Source organism: Equus caballus, chromosome 2, assembly GCF_041296265.1.
Source record: "Equus caballus isolate H_3958 breed thoroughbred chromosome 2, TB-T2T, whole genome shotgun sequence".
Lineage (NCBI taxonomy): Eukaryota > Metazoa > Chordata > Mammalia > Perissodactyla > Equidae > Equus > Equus caballus.
In genome coordinates, this window is record NC_091685.1 from 83,821,741 (window position 1) to 83,837,758 (window position 16,018).

Sequence of the window (16,018 nt, forward strand, 5' to 3'; positions counted from 1 at the left end):
TCCTATGCTTCCCCAATAAGAGTTTCTAGAGATAAGGTTATCCCCCTTCCTCCTGGTGCAGAGAGGGAGCCGCCCCCACAGATGGAGACTTCCTTCACAAATGCAAATGTCTCTCATCAAAGGGCAAGCAAATTCCACTCTTCAGAGTTTCCTTCCTGTCTGCAGCTTTCAAAAGTAACCAGCCCAAAATAATCCTCATCACATTGACTATGCTGTTTTGTACACTACTTTTCTAATTCTTAGATATACACATATTTTCATTCAGTCACATCTAAATTACTTCTTTACATGTAGGCCTGCAATAGATGGTTTGGTGTCTGGTAATCAGTATTTATTTGGTATGTATAAAATGCAGCGTCGTTTGTTAAAAGTAAGGCCAGTGGGGATGAGGTTAGCTGCATTGTTTGCAATCACCACCATGAGCATTCACTTTTGTAAAGGGCTCAGCTGGTGATGCTGATTTGTTGTTAGTGTCATCAAGTAGATTCCAACTCCTAGTGACTGTGTGTACGGCAGAGCAGAACCCTGTCCAGTCTTTTTGCACCATCCTCTCACCTTCTGGTGCTCTATCAGACAATGCTCTGCTGCTATTCATAGGGTTTTCATGGCCAACTTTTTGGAAGTGGGTGGTCAGTTCCTTCTTCCTAGTCTGTCTTAGTCTGGAAGCTCTGCTGAAACCTGTCCATTATGGGTGACCCTGATGGTATTTGAAATACCACTGGTACAGCTTTTAGCATCACAGCAACACGCAGCCAGCACAGTATAACAACCCACAGACTGGTGGTGTGGTTCCTAGCCCAGGAACCGAACCCTGACAACAGCAGAGAGAGTGCAGAATCTTAACCACTAGACCACCAGGGCTGGCTGCTGGTGAGGCTGATACATATGTAAAATAACTTCCTGAGAGATTCTCAGCCTCTTACAGATAGAATGAGACCTTCTCATTCCTGAGTAAGGGACTAGAATAATGTCAAAAATAAAGAACCTCCCTGGTTTCTCTCCCTGCTTATATAAATCGAAGATGAAATAAGCAAACCTCCCAGCTTTACTTCTCACCACCTGCCCAGATGAAGTCGGCAAATAGTGCTGAGCACGATATTCCAGAAGAAATAGGCCTAATGTAGATGCCCACAAGCAAATTTTCTTTTGCCTTTTTCCTTCAGGTTATTCGTTTGTTTTCCTAGAATCCTGGAGTATTTTCTCACTAACCATATATAAGGTTATATATATTTTTGAACAAAAGTTTATAAATATTTAATATTATATATACTATATATTCTTTTAAATTGTGGATTGGTTTGTTGCTTTTGAAATATCTAACATCCATTACAATATCTAGTTATCAGCTTCTGAAAAAAAGACATATTGTTGTTAAATAAATGATATTGTTGATAATTCTTTGTTCAAGATACCAATACCTATACTTGAAAAAATAGTACAGTATTTATGTACACTTCATGCTTTTTATATTAAAGAAGTGCTTTACTTAAACAAACTATGCAATTGAAAAACACAACACATAAATATACATATTTAATATATCACATGTGTTAAATATATTACATATGTTAATGTATGGATAGTTAATATAATAATAATATACCATAGTTTAAAGGCATTAGAAATGCCTCTGCTTAAGTGAACTATGATAAATCCTTTTAGTAACTTGCAGTGCTTTGGTATAGTAAACAAATGCTCCTGATTTCTTTGTGTATTTTTTGACAAATATCATTTTTGACATATTGAATTTCCTAAAACTTATGATATAAATTTGGTAGGGAAGCAATATCAGTGTGAAGGCTGCCTGGTCTTTTCTCATGTCTCTGAACATTCCTTGTCAGTCTCCTTCAGGGATCCTGTTCTTCTGGAACCATCAGCACCACCTTAAATAGCTAAGATTTGATCCTCCGACCTCGCTGATATTCTCCGAGTCCCTCTCTCACCATTTTTCGTTATCATTTATGTAGGGATAACTCCCAAACCTCCATCACCTCTTCAGACTCCTTTCCTAAGTGTCTGATTGTATATATAATTATCCACTCCTCGTCTCCCACTGAATGCCTGAAAAGCCAAGCAGTGCACTGGGGCCAGCTTGTACGAGCTCACATGTGCTGATCATTAAACACAGACATAATTAAAAACTAAATTATACTAACTTACAGTCAAGTAAATTATAGTAGAAACGACTATTAAATACATAAAACTCATTACTTTTTAAGTATTTTATTATTTTAGTATTATCTACGCTCTTAAGATTGTTTTCTTCTATTGTATTTGCACAGCAGAAACACTACAAAATGGTGTGCTAATGTTCACTTCTTCCCAGCTCTGGTCAGTGACATGGATGCTTATTTCTTGAAATCAGTCATGCCGAGAGTGGATATACCAGGGAAATGGACAAAGGCTACAAATTGGAGCTTTCCTTTTGCCTGGAAAGCTGGTTGTTAGACATTTACCACAATGCTGATGCTTAGACTGGAGTATGTCTGTGCCAGTCATTGTTCTTTCTGCTCTGGAATCTATGCCTAACCCTTCCCCTGATTGACAGCATCTTGCAGAGGAGTCATCTCTGTGAGATGCATTTTCGAAGACTCCCTCAACAGCTGGTTTCCACCAATGGGAGACGCCTACAGCAAATGATCAGAGGAAGGAAAGGAAAAGCCAGGAAAGGACTCTGATGGCCATGGCTTCTCCTTTGTAGCACTAGATCTTGCCAGAGAGGCTCACATAATTCTTGCTTCCAATGGGTAACCTTGGTTCTAGTAATATCACCTCTTCTTTGTCACTCCAGATTTGTGAAGGTAGCAACTTCCTGCAGATGCTAATCTCTGGGTTGCCTCAGAGACCCCCATTTAGCTTCTCAACTCTTCAGAGCTCATAACTAATTCCCTGTGAAAAGTATTCCTTATTTTTAATTGCAGGTGGATATTATCAACCTTGATCTAATTAAGAGACAGAAACAACACAGTAATTTTAACAGGGGAACTTTAACGTTAAAGAATTAATTATTAAGCTATGAGAGGAGAGTCACTATAAATACATGCAAGAAACTCTAAAAGGAACCCTCTAGCTGAGGGAAAGTATTAAAGGACGGACAAACTTGGAAGGGTGGACCCTGACCAGGGTTGGGCTTAGACCTTGCTGGAGAAGATGTGGCTGCAGCCCAGGAGATGCCAGAGAAGTTTGCTGAGTAGCCCAGGCCAGAGATGGTTTGTAGTCAGCAAAGAAAAAGGAAATAAGCCTCTGGGGTACAGGCAATCCAACCTGGTAGGTGAATTCACAGAGTGGCCCAGTGCTACTGTGAGTGCAAGACCTGGAGCATGCAGAGTCAGTGTGTTGGGGGATGGGGTAAAGAAGCCCCAGGAAGGTGCGCATGGTACTTGGGCTAGGCCTGTGAGGTCACCAACATTACATTATATGCATAATATTTATATACAATTGTTTTTAAATCACTTAAAAGAAGAAAGGGGAAGAATATGCATTTTACCCTCTTTAAAATTATACAATTATCTTTAGAGTTGTTTTCTCATGTGGATTCAAAATACTGTCTGGAGTCATCTGCCTTCAGGCTGTAGAACTTCCCTCAGTATTTCTTGTAAGCTCGCTCTGCTAGAAAAAATTTCTCTCAGTTTGTGTTTATTTGGAAAAGTTTTTATTTCACCTTCAATTATGAAAGATAAGTTTATTGGATATAGAAATCTTTGTTGACAGGTTTTGGGAGTTTTTTAGACCTTTAGAATATGTTTTCCCATGGCTGTGTTTTTTTCCTCCACAGTTTCTGCTTAGAAGTCAGCTGTAAATCTTATTGTTTTTCCTTGTAAATGACAACTTGTTTTTCTCTTACTGCTTTCAGGACTTCCTCCTAGTCATTGATTTCAGCACTTTTATTATGGTGTGTCTCTTTGTGGATCTCTTTGTATTTATCCTCTTTGAAGTTTATGGAGCTTTCTGGATGTGTACCTCATTGTTTTTCAGGAAATTTAGGGACTGGTCTCATAGCCAAGAGGTCGGGTTCATGTGCTCTGCTTTGGTGGCCTGGGGTTTCACCAGTTCAAGTCCTGGGTGAGGATGTGGAGCCACTCATCAGGTCATGCTGTGGTGGCATCCCACATAGCACAGCCAGAAGGACGTACAACTACAATATACCACTATGTACTAGGGGCCTTTGGGGAGAGGAAGGAAAAAAAACAGATTGGCAACAGATGTTAGCACAGGTGTCAATGTTAAAACAAAAGGAAAAGAAATTTAGAAAGTTTTCAGCCATTGTTTTTTCAAATATCTATTCTTTCTTCTCCATCTCCTCTCCAGATACATGTATGTTGCTGTGCTTAATGATGTGCTGCACAACTCTGAGGCTCTGTTTATTTTCCTTTATTCTGTTTCTTCTCCGTTTTCTTCTCTGTTCTTTGGCTTGCATAATTTCTTTTGTTATATCTTCAAGTTTGCTAATTGTTTCTTATGCCAGATCATACCTACTGCTTTTGTCCTCTAGTGAATTTTTTGTTTTATTTAATTTATACTCTTTTACTCCAGAATTTCCATTTGATTCTTTTCTACAATTCATATCTCCTTATTGATAAATTTTAATGTGACATTGTCATCATGCCTTGCTATGCTTTTCTGATTTTTTTGTAGTACCTTCAACATATTTACAACAGATTATTTCAAGTCTGGTTACACTCACAGGCATTTTCTGTTGCCTGCTATTTGTATGTGAGTCACAACTTTCTGTTTCCTTCACGCCTTGAGATTTTTTTTTCTGGAACTTGGATATTTTATGCAGTAGGATGTAGCAACTCTGGGCTCTGTTCTTCTTGCTGCCTTGGGACATGTTATTGCTGTTTGCTTGTTTATCTGTATAACGACTGGTTTCATAATGAAGTCTACTTCTCATCCCCATCCGTGTTAAGACTCTGATGTTGCCCCTCCGGGACACACAGCTTTGGGTATGCCCATAGTCATCCTGGGTGACAGTGATATTGCTAGGGTTCTCTTCTTCTTTTTCCCAGATCATGTCAGCTGTTACACTCCATTAATTGCTGGCTGATTTCTTTATTGTTTTAAATAAGGCCCTGACATAAATTTCTCTACAAACCAATCTAATAAAATTCTAGCTCCTTCGAAGGAAATTTCTGAGACTGTTTGATGTTTATTTTGATATCAGGAGGATTCCTCCCAGCTGTCTTATCATCCAGTTCTTTCATGAAACTGCTAGTTACAGTCAGGCATTATCTGCATTAATTCCACAAGACTCTTCTTAATTGTCTTTTACCACATTCTCCACTTTTCTTAAGGGCATCCTTACATTTGAATTACTCTGTGTTCTGTTGCAATTGATATCAGTTCCTTCAAGAAGAGATTTGGAGCTATCTGTTTTATGGCTTGCTTTTCCTCCCAGGAAAATCTCTGAGTCAGAGCTCTGGAGCTGAGAGTCAAGACAATAGCAAGCTTCTCTCTGAGAGACATCCTTCTTTAGGAGCTTAGTGCTGAGCGTGTGGGGAGAAGGAGGGAAGGGCCACAGCCTGAGGTCCTCTTGGTTTTCCTCTCTTGCGTGGAACCACTGCCTAACAGGCTGGAGCAAGCATGCTGCACCAAAGGTAGAACCTCCATTCTGTGCATAAGAGCCTGGTGGTAGAAGAGAGCCCCCGCCTCTCACTGCATTCTTGTGGGCATAGCCTCAGTAACAGGTTGCTGTGGGCAAGACAAGGAACTCTGGCATCCTCTTCCTATCAGGAAGAAAACCGAGAGCTGGAGTGAGTGAGAGCTCTGTGTTCTTAGCTGTAGAAGTCTGAAGTGAAGTTTCCATTTCACAGAGCTAAAAGTGGGGAAGAAGGGAGCAGTCTTATTCAAATACCAGAGATGCTCAATTTTTACACTGAATGTTTGTAGATTTTCTTGAATAGATGTTTCTTCACTTGCTATTTGCACTTAGGACAATTTCCAAAGGCTTTACATTGTTGTTGTTGTTGTGTGTGTGTGTGTATGTGAGTGTATTTTATGACTTCCAGTAGTTTCACTGGGGAATGGGTTAGTGGTGTTCTTTATACTTTCATGCTGGAAATCAATCTGAACCTTTTTAAAAAATCTCTTTGCATCTTTATATTTAAAGTGGAATTCTTGTAGCTAGAATTTAGTTGGAGCTTCTTTTAAAATAGCTGGCAATCTCTGTCTTTTAATTTAAATATTTAGGTCATTTATATATGATGCAATTATTACATATTATATTAATTATTAATATATTTAGGTTAAATATACCATCTTGCTATTTTGTTTATATTTGTCCCATACATTCTTTTTTCCCATTTTCCTCTTTTTATAACTTGTGGATAAATTAAATATTTTTTATGATTCAAGTTTATCTTCTTCTTTTTGGCTTATTAACAATTACTCTTAGCTTTCTTTTTAGTGGTTGCTTTAGGATTTGGAGTATACCTCTTTAATTTGTCATGGTCTTCCTTCAAGGAATATTATACCGTCTTAGAGATAGAATAATAACCTTAAAACAAACAATATACTGGCATCTTCTTCTTCCTGGCTTTTGTGCTATTATTGTCATGCATATGTTACTTTATATGTTATAGTCTATAATATATTGTTATTAGTTTTTGCTTTAAAATATTAATTATCTTTTGAAGAAATTTTAAAATAATTTTAAAAACAATTTGCATTTTGCCATATTTTTGTATTTTCCATTGCTCTTCATTCGACTGTGTGGATACAGATTCCTCTCTGCTATCATTTTCTTTCTGCCTGAAGGATTTCTTTTCACATTTCTTATAATAGGTCTGCTAGTGGTAAATTCTTTCAGCTTTCATCTATCCAAAAAGTTCCTATTGTGCCTTTGTTTTGGAAAAAAACTTTTTGAATTCTGGTTGAAATTTTTTTCCTTGAGTACTTTGAAGATATTTTTCTGCCGTCTTTAGATTTGAATTATTTCAGAAGAGAAATTGGTAATTTTTGTCACTGTTACACTGTATATAATGTTTTTCTTTTCTTGCCACTTTTAAGATTTTTTATCACTCTTTTTTAACAATTTGATTATAATATGTCTTTGCATAGTTTTCCTTACGGTTTTTATCCTTGGGATTCATTGAGTTTCTTGGTTTATAATTTTTATCAAATTTGGAGATTTTCCACTCATTATTCTTTCAATTGTTTTTCCACTCTCCTCCTTTTGTGGGACTCTAATTGTATTTATTTTGGGTTACTTGAACTTGTGCTGTATTTCACTGACGCTCTGTTCATTTTTCTCAGTATTTTCTTTCTGTATTTCACTTTGGATAGCTCTACTCCTGTCTTTAAGTTCAGTAATACTTTCTTCTGCAGTGCCAAATCTGCTTTTCACTTTAGACACTGTATTTGTCAACTCCAAAAATTTTATTTGTATCTTTTTTGAACATTGTCCATGACTGTACTTAACGTATCAGTCTTTCCACTGCCCTCTTAAACATATACTATAGCATTATAATTACCATTTTAAAGACCCTGTTCACTATTATTATGATCTTTTTTATGTCTTGTTCTGCTTCTACTGATTGCTTTTTTCCCTTCTTCTTCATGGGTTATATATTTCTGCTTCCTTCTTGGGCTGGAAATTTTGTATTGGATGTCCAACATTGTGAATTTTACTTTGCCAGTTGCTGTATGTTTTTGTATTCCTGTAACTATTACTATACTTCATTCTAAAAAGCAATTAAGTTAATTGGAAATCATTTGACTCTTTCAAGGATTGCATTTAAAATTTATTAGTGAGAACCTTGGGTGCTGACCTGTATTCAGCTCAAGACTTGAGGGACATCCTCTGCAGATCTCCAGAGATTTTTCTTTTTCTGTGGAGCTCTCTGTCTCCTTAACTCTGCCATGTAAACTCTAGCTGTCTTGGACTCTCCAGAGTTCCAGATCTATCTTCTCAACTCAGAGAAACTTCAAGATTATCCCTGGCTTCCCTCACTCCATTCTGAGGCCTGGAAATCTCTCCAGGCAGTAAGCTCAACAAATTGTAGGGCTTATCTCATTTGTTTCTGATCTCTTGGGGATCACAATTTGGTATCCAATTTGTGAAAACCTTGTTTTGTCTGGTTTTATAGTCATTTCATATGGAAATGTAGATATGCTTTTTGTTACTTCATTTTGGTTGGAAGAATAAATTTCATAATCCAATATAAAACCTTTAGCCTTTTAGACATTGCAGAAAGAAAAATAATAAAAATTGAATTCAGTTGTAATTAGGAAAAAAGTTAGGTTGATGATAAAATTGTAATAAACTTTAGGTAGAAAACTGCTATTTCATATTGTAGCAGATCAGAGCTGGGAATCAAACCTCAGAGGTATACCTAGACTCTAAGAAAGAATAATGTAAAATTGGCATAATTTGTCCTACTTTATAAAATAGCATACAGATTCAGAGTTGTTCAATGATGCAGGCAAACAAAGCTGAAAATGCAGAGCAGTAATTCTAAACCTCCTGCTATGTAAATTAGACTGAAGTCTTCAAAATAGCATCCCAAGAACAAGATTTGGCACTTAGATATGATTTTAGATATGATTTTGAGGCTATGTTAGTTTTTTTCAAAAATTAGAATTTGACGACTTTAAATCTTTGACTATCTCACATTAAATATGACTTTCCAACTTCTTTTGAAAGTGTAGATTATCTAGGTACACTTAGCTCACATTTTCTTGTAACGGCAAGTTTTCTGGAGCTATGTGTCAATACTGATGGCATACCCATACACACATCATTTCATCAGTCTCCACCAGCCCACTTCACTTATTCGCATTACTTGCCCAAACCTGCATTAATCAGTGCTGCTCCTATACGAATAAATAACATATTCAAAAAACAAATTTTTGATAATATCTTCCAAGTATATGTACTCACATACACACACATGCACACGTACACATACATAAACATTGTAGTTAGAAATGAAATGCAAAATATGCGAGTCAGGTTATAAACCAAGAATATGTACCTGTGAGTCTCAAACTGCTATAAAAATAGTTAAGATTTTCAAAAGAAAATGCTAAGTATGACAAAAAAAGGTTTTGTGTCTTTTTCCACTGAATGATGTTTATAAAAAAATGACTAAGGAAGATAGCCCTAACTGCTGAAGCAGATGTAATGTTAAATAATAATCATGATAATGTAGCTTTACTCACCTTCAATATTTCTTCAAAAGAGATTGGTTTCAACTTTATAAGAGTAGAGCATTATTACTGGTGATTTAAATTCCATTAAGCAGTTAAGTATCTAGATACTTTCAATATATTCAAATGAATGCAGTGCAGTCTTCCTAATTACAATCTAGCGTACTGAAATACACTAAAGTTGGATCATGAGACCACTGCAGACAATATTTGATAAATTTTACACAGAGAAAAATATTGCTGAAAAACTAGAAAAGAGAAAATATTTTCCAATATTTAAAAATGTATAAAAGAAGATTTTCTATATGTCAGTGGCTTTGCTTTCAATGTCTACCTAAAAAAAATTACAAGTGGACTTTAACACAAGTATTTTTCCAGCACTTAGCATAGTAATCACTCTAACAATAATCACTCTGGCCCAGTATTTGAGCACCAAAAATGAGTCATGACCAACTAATAATATTATTTTCCTTTTCTAGAAAGTCTATTAGATTAGAAATTCTGAAAGACGTATAATATAATGTGTCTGATTTTCAACAAGACATTTAACAAATTTTGAAATCATTTTGCCTGTGTTTTATGTGGGAAAGAGAGATATAGGTGGAATAATGATAGATTTGGTAGATCAAAAACTCTTGAGCAAGTGTACCCCCCAAAGTGACTTGCTTAATGGATCAATAGTCACTTTGAAAAGAAGTCTGGGCTCTGTCGTTTATATTTTCTTATTCAATGATATATAAATACCTTGAATGAGAACAAAACTTGTATCTTGTAGCTAAAAGCTACAATTAGTAGAATGTACACTAAAGGTGGCTGACTTCAACGAGTGGTCGTTTTCCTCCCAGCTCAACTATGTCTTCTTCACCCATCAGTCTCCACACAGGGTAACAGATCTTCTTGTGGTTTTTAACGAGCCAAACAACTTTCCACAACAGTGTATCATGCTAGTAAGAAAGATTGGAGCGAAAGGTGAGATTCATATGGTTTGTTTAGGCAAATTACACTTCATGACCTGGGCATAGACATCTGGCCAACCACAAAACTGGAGTTCTGCTAGAGTGAAAGAAAGGGATATTGGCTGTTCTATAGGCAAGTAATAGTATCTGCTATCGTTAAAAATACTCTGATGATACAAAATCAGGAGAGATAGTTACTATTTTGGATATTCAAACTAGTATTTTAAATGCTCCAAAAAACCTGGAATAATAAATTGAAATTTAAGAAAAAGAAAAGATGTAAATAATAGTAGAATACTTTATACTCCACCATTTGTGTTCAATAATGCTGAAGGTCAGTTGGTTTAAGATTAGTTGAAATGAGATGGAGCATGTAGTTTTGTTTGACCAACACATTCACTAAGAATCAATCATTAAAATTAAATTGAAACCTTCTACAATCTAAGATGACATTCATAGAATCGTATTCATCTTATCTTGCTAAATTCTACACTAGGTTAGATTGTAACAAAAATAGTATTTTCCATCCTGGGACTCATTATAAAAAGGCTATTTACAAACTGAATCACTGAGAACATCTAGGTTCAATCATATTAGGAGAAAATTTTATAAAAACTGAAGACATTTAGAGAGAAAAGAGAACACCCAGGAACTCATGACAACTATCTTCAAATTTAGGAGCACTATCACATGGAAGAAGGATTATTTTTCTTTGTGTGGCTAACATTTATTGATCTCTTACTATATTTAGGGCACTGTGAAAGTCTGTGCATTCATAGGCTTTGGATGAGGATGAAATAGGGTAACAGACACTTTCCATAGAGTCTGGATGGTGCTGTGAGCTCCATCAGTGTTAACTACTATTTTTATCAGAGGGAAAAAATGGGGAAAGTTACTAGTAGACAGACTTTCAACTCATCTTTCAGAAGAATATTTGGAGAAAGAGAATTGTTGAAGATTGGATTTGGTTGCCTGACAAGACAGTTATCTGCTTAGCACAAGCAAAACTGGACAAACTCTAAGTATTAATATCTTCATTCACTTATTTAATAAATGCTACTTAACTGCCTAATCTATATCATGTTCTATTGCATATATTGGTATTACCACTGTGAAGAAAAAGAAGAAAAAGCAAATTCTTGGCCATCTAGGAGCTTATATTGTGGTGGAGGAGAGACATACCAACAAAATATAATGTGTTGTATTGTGACAAATGCTACAAAGATCAATAAAGAAGAGTAAGTGATTGATAATGCCAGGGGGTGCTATCGGGTAGAGGTGAGGATCCAGGAAGCATTCTCTGATAAGATAATGTGAACGGACACATGAATGGTGTACGGGAATAAGTCACGCACTAGATACGGAAAGAGCACTCCAGTCTAAAGGCCCTGAGGAGTGTGTTTAGCATGTTCACAAAAGAAAACAAAACACCACAATGAGCTAGAGGAAGCATAACAGGAAAGTAAGTCAGTGAGGTACCCTGAGGTTAGACTACGAAAAGTTTGTAGTCCATAATAAGATGGCAGATTTTAATTCATGTAGCTGACATGATCTCTCCCAGTGAAGAAAGCCAATTCATGATTACTGTTCCCTTAATGAGTGTTGTGAAGGGAATGAAACCATTAACCAGCTGGCTAACTAAACCGGGTGATTGTGAAGTTCTTTCTAACTCTGATATTCTGTCTTATAGGCCTCTTTAAGGAATCCAAATAAGCAATCCTGTTTGTCAGGTGAAGGTTTTCATTAAATCTGCAATTTCTTTCAACAGTCAGAATCACAGCATTTAGTACAGTGTCGATGTTTCAGTACCTATAATTTCTGACTTGCAAGTCGAGGAACTTTAGACAGATTTAGGATTATTAAAACATGCAATTTTAAAAACTAATGCCTGTAAATTCATTTTAGCCAAAAAGAAAAAAAAATTCGTTTTAAATTCACTTTTCTTTAACCTCTCTCTTGCTTCCCTCTGTTGCATTTGTTGCCAAGTCCCCCTAGCAACACCCTGGGCTGTGAATCTCAGGATGAAAATCGCTGTAAATAGAACAAGCACAGGAGAGTTACTAAAGAGAATATTCTGCAGCTCCAAAAACACCTCTAGGATTCCCTCTGACAAGATGCTACCGCTGTGTGCATAGCTGGCTACAGAGTCACAGCGTCCAAAAGCCCTCCAGGAAAAAGTCTGTTTGTGGCTCTCCTGAGGTTGCCAGTAATTAGAAAAATTCTTCCCTCATAGATAAATCATAACCAGAATTCTTTGCACTGAAAATACGAAGAGCTTAAAACCAGGTCGTCTAGCCATTATAGCTAAATGATGATTGCTCAGTTCCGGGAACAAAAGTTGATGCCAATGAAATACGTTAAGCAAAGTTTAGACGCACGGTGTTTGTGGGTTGGCTAGCTGCTATGAAGTTTTCACTAGATAATCTCGTAAAAGTACTTAGATTAAGTATCCTGGAGGTTGGTCTAGATCAGTAGTTCTTGAACTTTAGTATGTATCAGAATCACCTGGAGAACTTGTTAAACACGGGTAGCTGGGCCTTATCGCTAGAGTTTCTGATCAATAGGTAGGGGCTGAGGCTGGCTAATTTGCATTTCTAACAAATTTCCGGCTGCTGCTGCTGCGGAATCAGTCACTACTATTTGAGAATCACCAATCTAGAGACAATTACTGGAGAAGTTGCAACTTTGTCCTAAATGAAATATATTTGCCCAGTTCAGTGAGTTTTATTTCGTAGGGATGGGGAGCCTGAACACGATAGTGACTTGCCTTAGTTCTAACATTTTTCTACGGACACTTGGACTCTAGTCTAATTTTTTCTTAGTAATATTATTGCAATGGCTAACATTTATAGACTTGTATTTGGCAGGAAATTTATAGATGTAGAATGATTTAGTGCTCACAAAAATTCTCAGAGGAGGCATTATCTCATTTTTTGATGAAAAAAGCCTATGGTAGGTTAAGTAAATTGTGTAAGATTACAGAGCTACTAAGTGGCAAAGAAAATATTAGAATCTGAGTCCTACTTTTTGTTTCTCCTCCTGCAGGGTTTTCCAGAATTTAATGTGTGTATAAATCATCTGGGGATCTTCTTAAAAGGCAGACTCTGTTGATCATATAATGAATAGAAAAATTATCAATATTACTATAATATTTTAAATGAATTTATATTTTGCCAATCAGAACATTAATTATGTAATTTAAAATAGTAGTACATAAGATGTGAAAATATTATTTATTCCATCAAAATAAATTGTCTACCTCATGTGAATGTGAGTCTTTAAAAAAAACTACAATCTTTTAATTATCTGAGGCTCAAAGTTCTTATAAACACACAAAAAAACCACAATAAAAATGTATAATTTACCTTTTTTGCTCAATAGAAAATTATATTATTATTTTAGTTACAACTAAGAGATACAGCCCTTAAGTATCAATATGCAATGAAAATAGGAATGGTATAAATTTCCTATTGAAAGCTGAAATCAGCAAGGAGCCATCTTACTCTAAGTAGATACGTTATGCTTACGTTTGAGTTACTTCTGATCAGGAGATTTTCGTATTATCTTCCTCCATGGATTTATTTGAGGGCTATATTACAACCAGTTTTTTTAATGCATCTCTAAAATACATTTTATTTAACTTTTCAAGCGTATGTTATTTTTATTTTAAACCATAATCTGTCTCTCTCGATATTATATCACAATACATAGCAGCTTTTTTAAATACCGCAAAGAAATATACAAAACTTGAGAGAGTGTCACACTGGAGCACTGCTGAAAAATATCACCCAAAGATTTTTTTTTAGGAGAATTTATATTTGACTTTCATATTTATTAATTGGTTAGATACTAGATACTGTGATATTATAGGTGTGCATTTCTGTGCAGTAGAAAAAGTAACCCAAAGGTTATACTTTTATTGTCTTATAAGATATTAACCTTTTTTTATTGAACTAGAGATTTTATTCTAACATTTCTTCTTTTGAAATATCTAGAAATAGCCGGTTCTTCAAAATAATTTTCTAATCTCTTTTTTTTTTACCCTTTTATTGGCATTCTCATTAATTAATGAGTTGAATAAAGTCTTGGACATGTTTATTTAGTATTTGTATATGTTATGTTTTTAACTTTTGAAATTTTGACTTGGACAGTTTTAGAGAGGTTATTCACAAGATGCCCAAGTGAACTAACTCTTCCGCCAGAGGTAATTTCTGGTAACTCAGAAGCAACTGCATTGCCAGAAGAGTTAGTTCATCATTCTTCAGGCCCAAGGACTCATTTCCTTGGCTCTCAGAATCCCAAGGGACACTAGAACTTTACCTTTGATCACACTCTGCTTTCTAAGTGGGGAATTCTGCACCTAAATTTTCAGTTATCATTTCAGGGTTTTGGTCAAGTCTATCAGTCTATCTATGCATTATCTAACTCATGGCTTGAGCTCTCTCCACAACCCAGAGGCAAGGACTGTGGACCACTAGGCTCTCCTTGATGGCACAGTCTAGGGAACATGCTCTGTAGACATGAGTTGGTTTGTGCATCAGTGATTCAGAATCTCCACCGCGATGATGGGAGTCTATTCTGTCAGGTGAGCAATGAGAGAAAAATCTGGTTAGTTAGACTTCCTTCGTTTGCTCATTTTACCATATGCGAACTTGAATCAATTAAGAAAATAGTTTTTGAACACTGGGGGATAGAACAGTCCTCTGAGATTTGTGTTTATTTTTTATTCTTAATCTATAGTTGAGGTTGAAGAATTGAAGATGAAAGCTATGTGTCTGCAACTGAAAAAAAGCCTTTACCTCTCACTGTATGAGTGTGAAATATTTTCTTACCTCCAGGGGATATTATTATACTAGATTATAAAAACTCTCAAATTAACGTATTTCTGTCTTAGCTGGTTATTAGAAAAAATTAAGTTCTTATATACATCTAACATTTTCAGAGAAATAACAAGCCAAACTTTTAATACTTTAAATATGCTATCCTTTTAAGAAAAAAAATCCTCACAGAAAGCATTAGATAGAAACATTTTTATACAAAAATTCAAGTTCACTAACTTGAGGTGAATCTTTGAACAAATAAGACTGGTTTGATAATTTGCTTTAAAAAGTAAATAAAGAGCTATTTATAATTTCCTGGCTTTGTCACCATGTGGTATAAAACAGGTATACATTTTATTTTTGAATAGAATTTGAGTTTGTTATTTTATGAAAAGCTCGTTATTCGGGACTGCCTTCATTTTTTATATGGGTTTACCGTACAGAACATATCATTATTTCTACAGATTGTTCAGGATGGTGAAAATGAAAAACTAGTGTTTAATCAAATTGAATCATAATTCTGCCAATGTCTTTATATCAGCAATAATTATGTTCTGCAGTGTGTCTGCTTAATTATGAAGTCTAAAATCTTTAGTGAACTAAACTGAATTAAGTCACTTAATGGATAATTTTTAGATATATGGATAATTTTTAAGTAAGAGAATATCGAAGCCTTGTTACAGAGTGAGTAAGGTTCTGATCATATTAATGAACGTGTTTATTTTGGCTTCTTGAAGAAGTTGCAGAAGTGATGGAGGTGGCTGTAGGAGGTTTTACTGTGTGGTTGTGAGTTTTGCCGGTCTGCTAAAATGCTCATGCATGTCAGAGTGTTGTTCGTGAAGTAGAAGCTAGTTAATTTGGTTAATAGTGATTTAGACCATCCTAGAAATAATAGTGGTAAAAAAGTATAACTTTATGAAAGTCATTGATGTGTTTCTGTTTATCAAGTAAAAAAACAAGAGAAGTTTGTTGGAAAGTAAAGTGCTTGGTTATTCACTAATGGAAAAAAAGATGGCAAAGATAAAACTTGAAAAAATAAGTCAGAGAAGCTTTTCAAAAAGTTTACTTGTCTTAGATTATAATAACTAATTA

At 35.4% G+C, this 16,018-nt stretch overlaps 1 long non-coding RNA gene across 1 annotated transcript in view; it reads left to right on the plus strand.

Moving 5' to 3' along the window:
* Nucleotides 1–5,427: 5,427 nt before the first annotated feature.
* The window catches only part of LOC138920072 (uncharacterized), a 41,565-nt gene continuing 30,974 nt past the window's right edge, over nt 5,428–16,018 (plus strand). Inside the window, exon 1 of the long non-coding RNA XR_011430725.1 lies at nt 5,428–5,597. This is a non-coding gene — a long non-coding RNA (uncharacterized lncRNA). The remainder of the gene's footprint in view (nt 5,598–16,018) is intronic.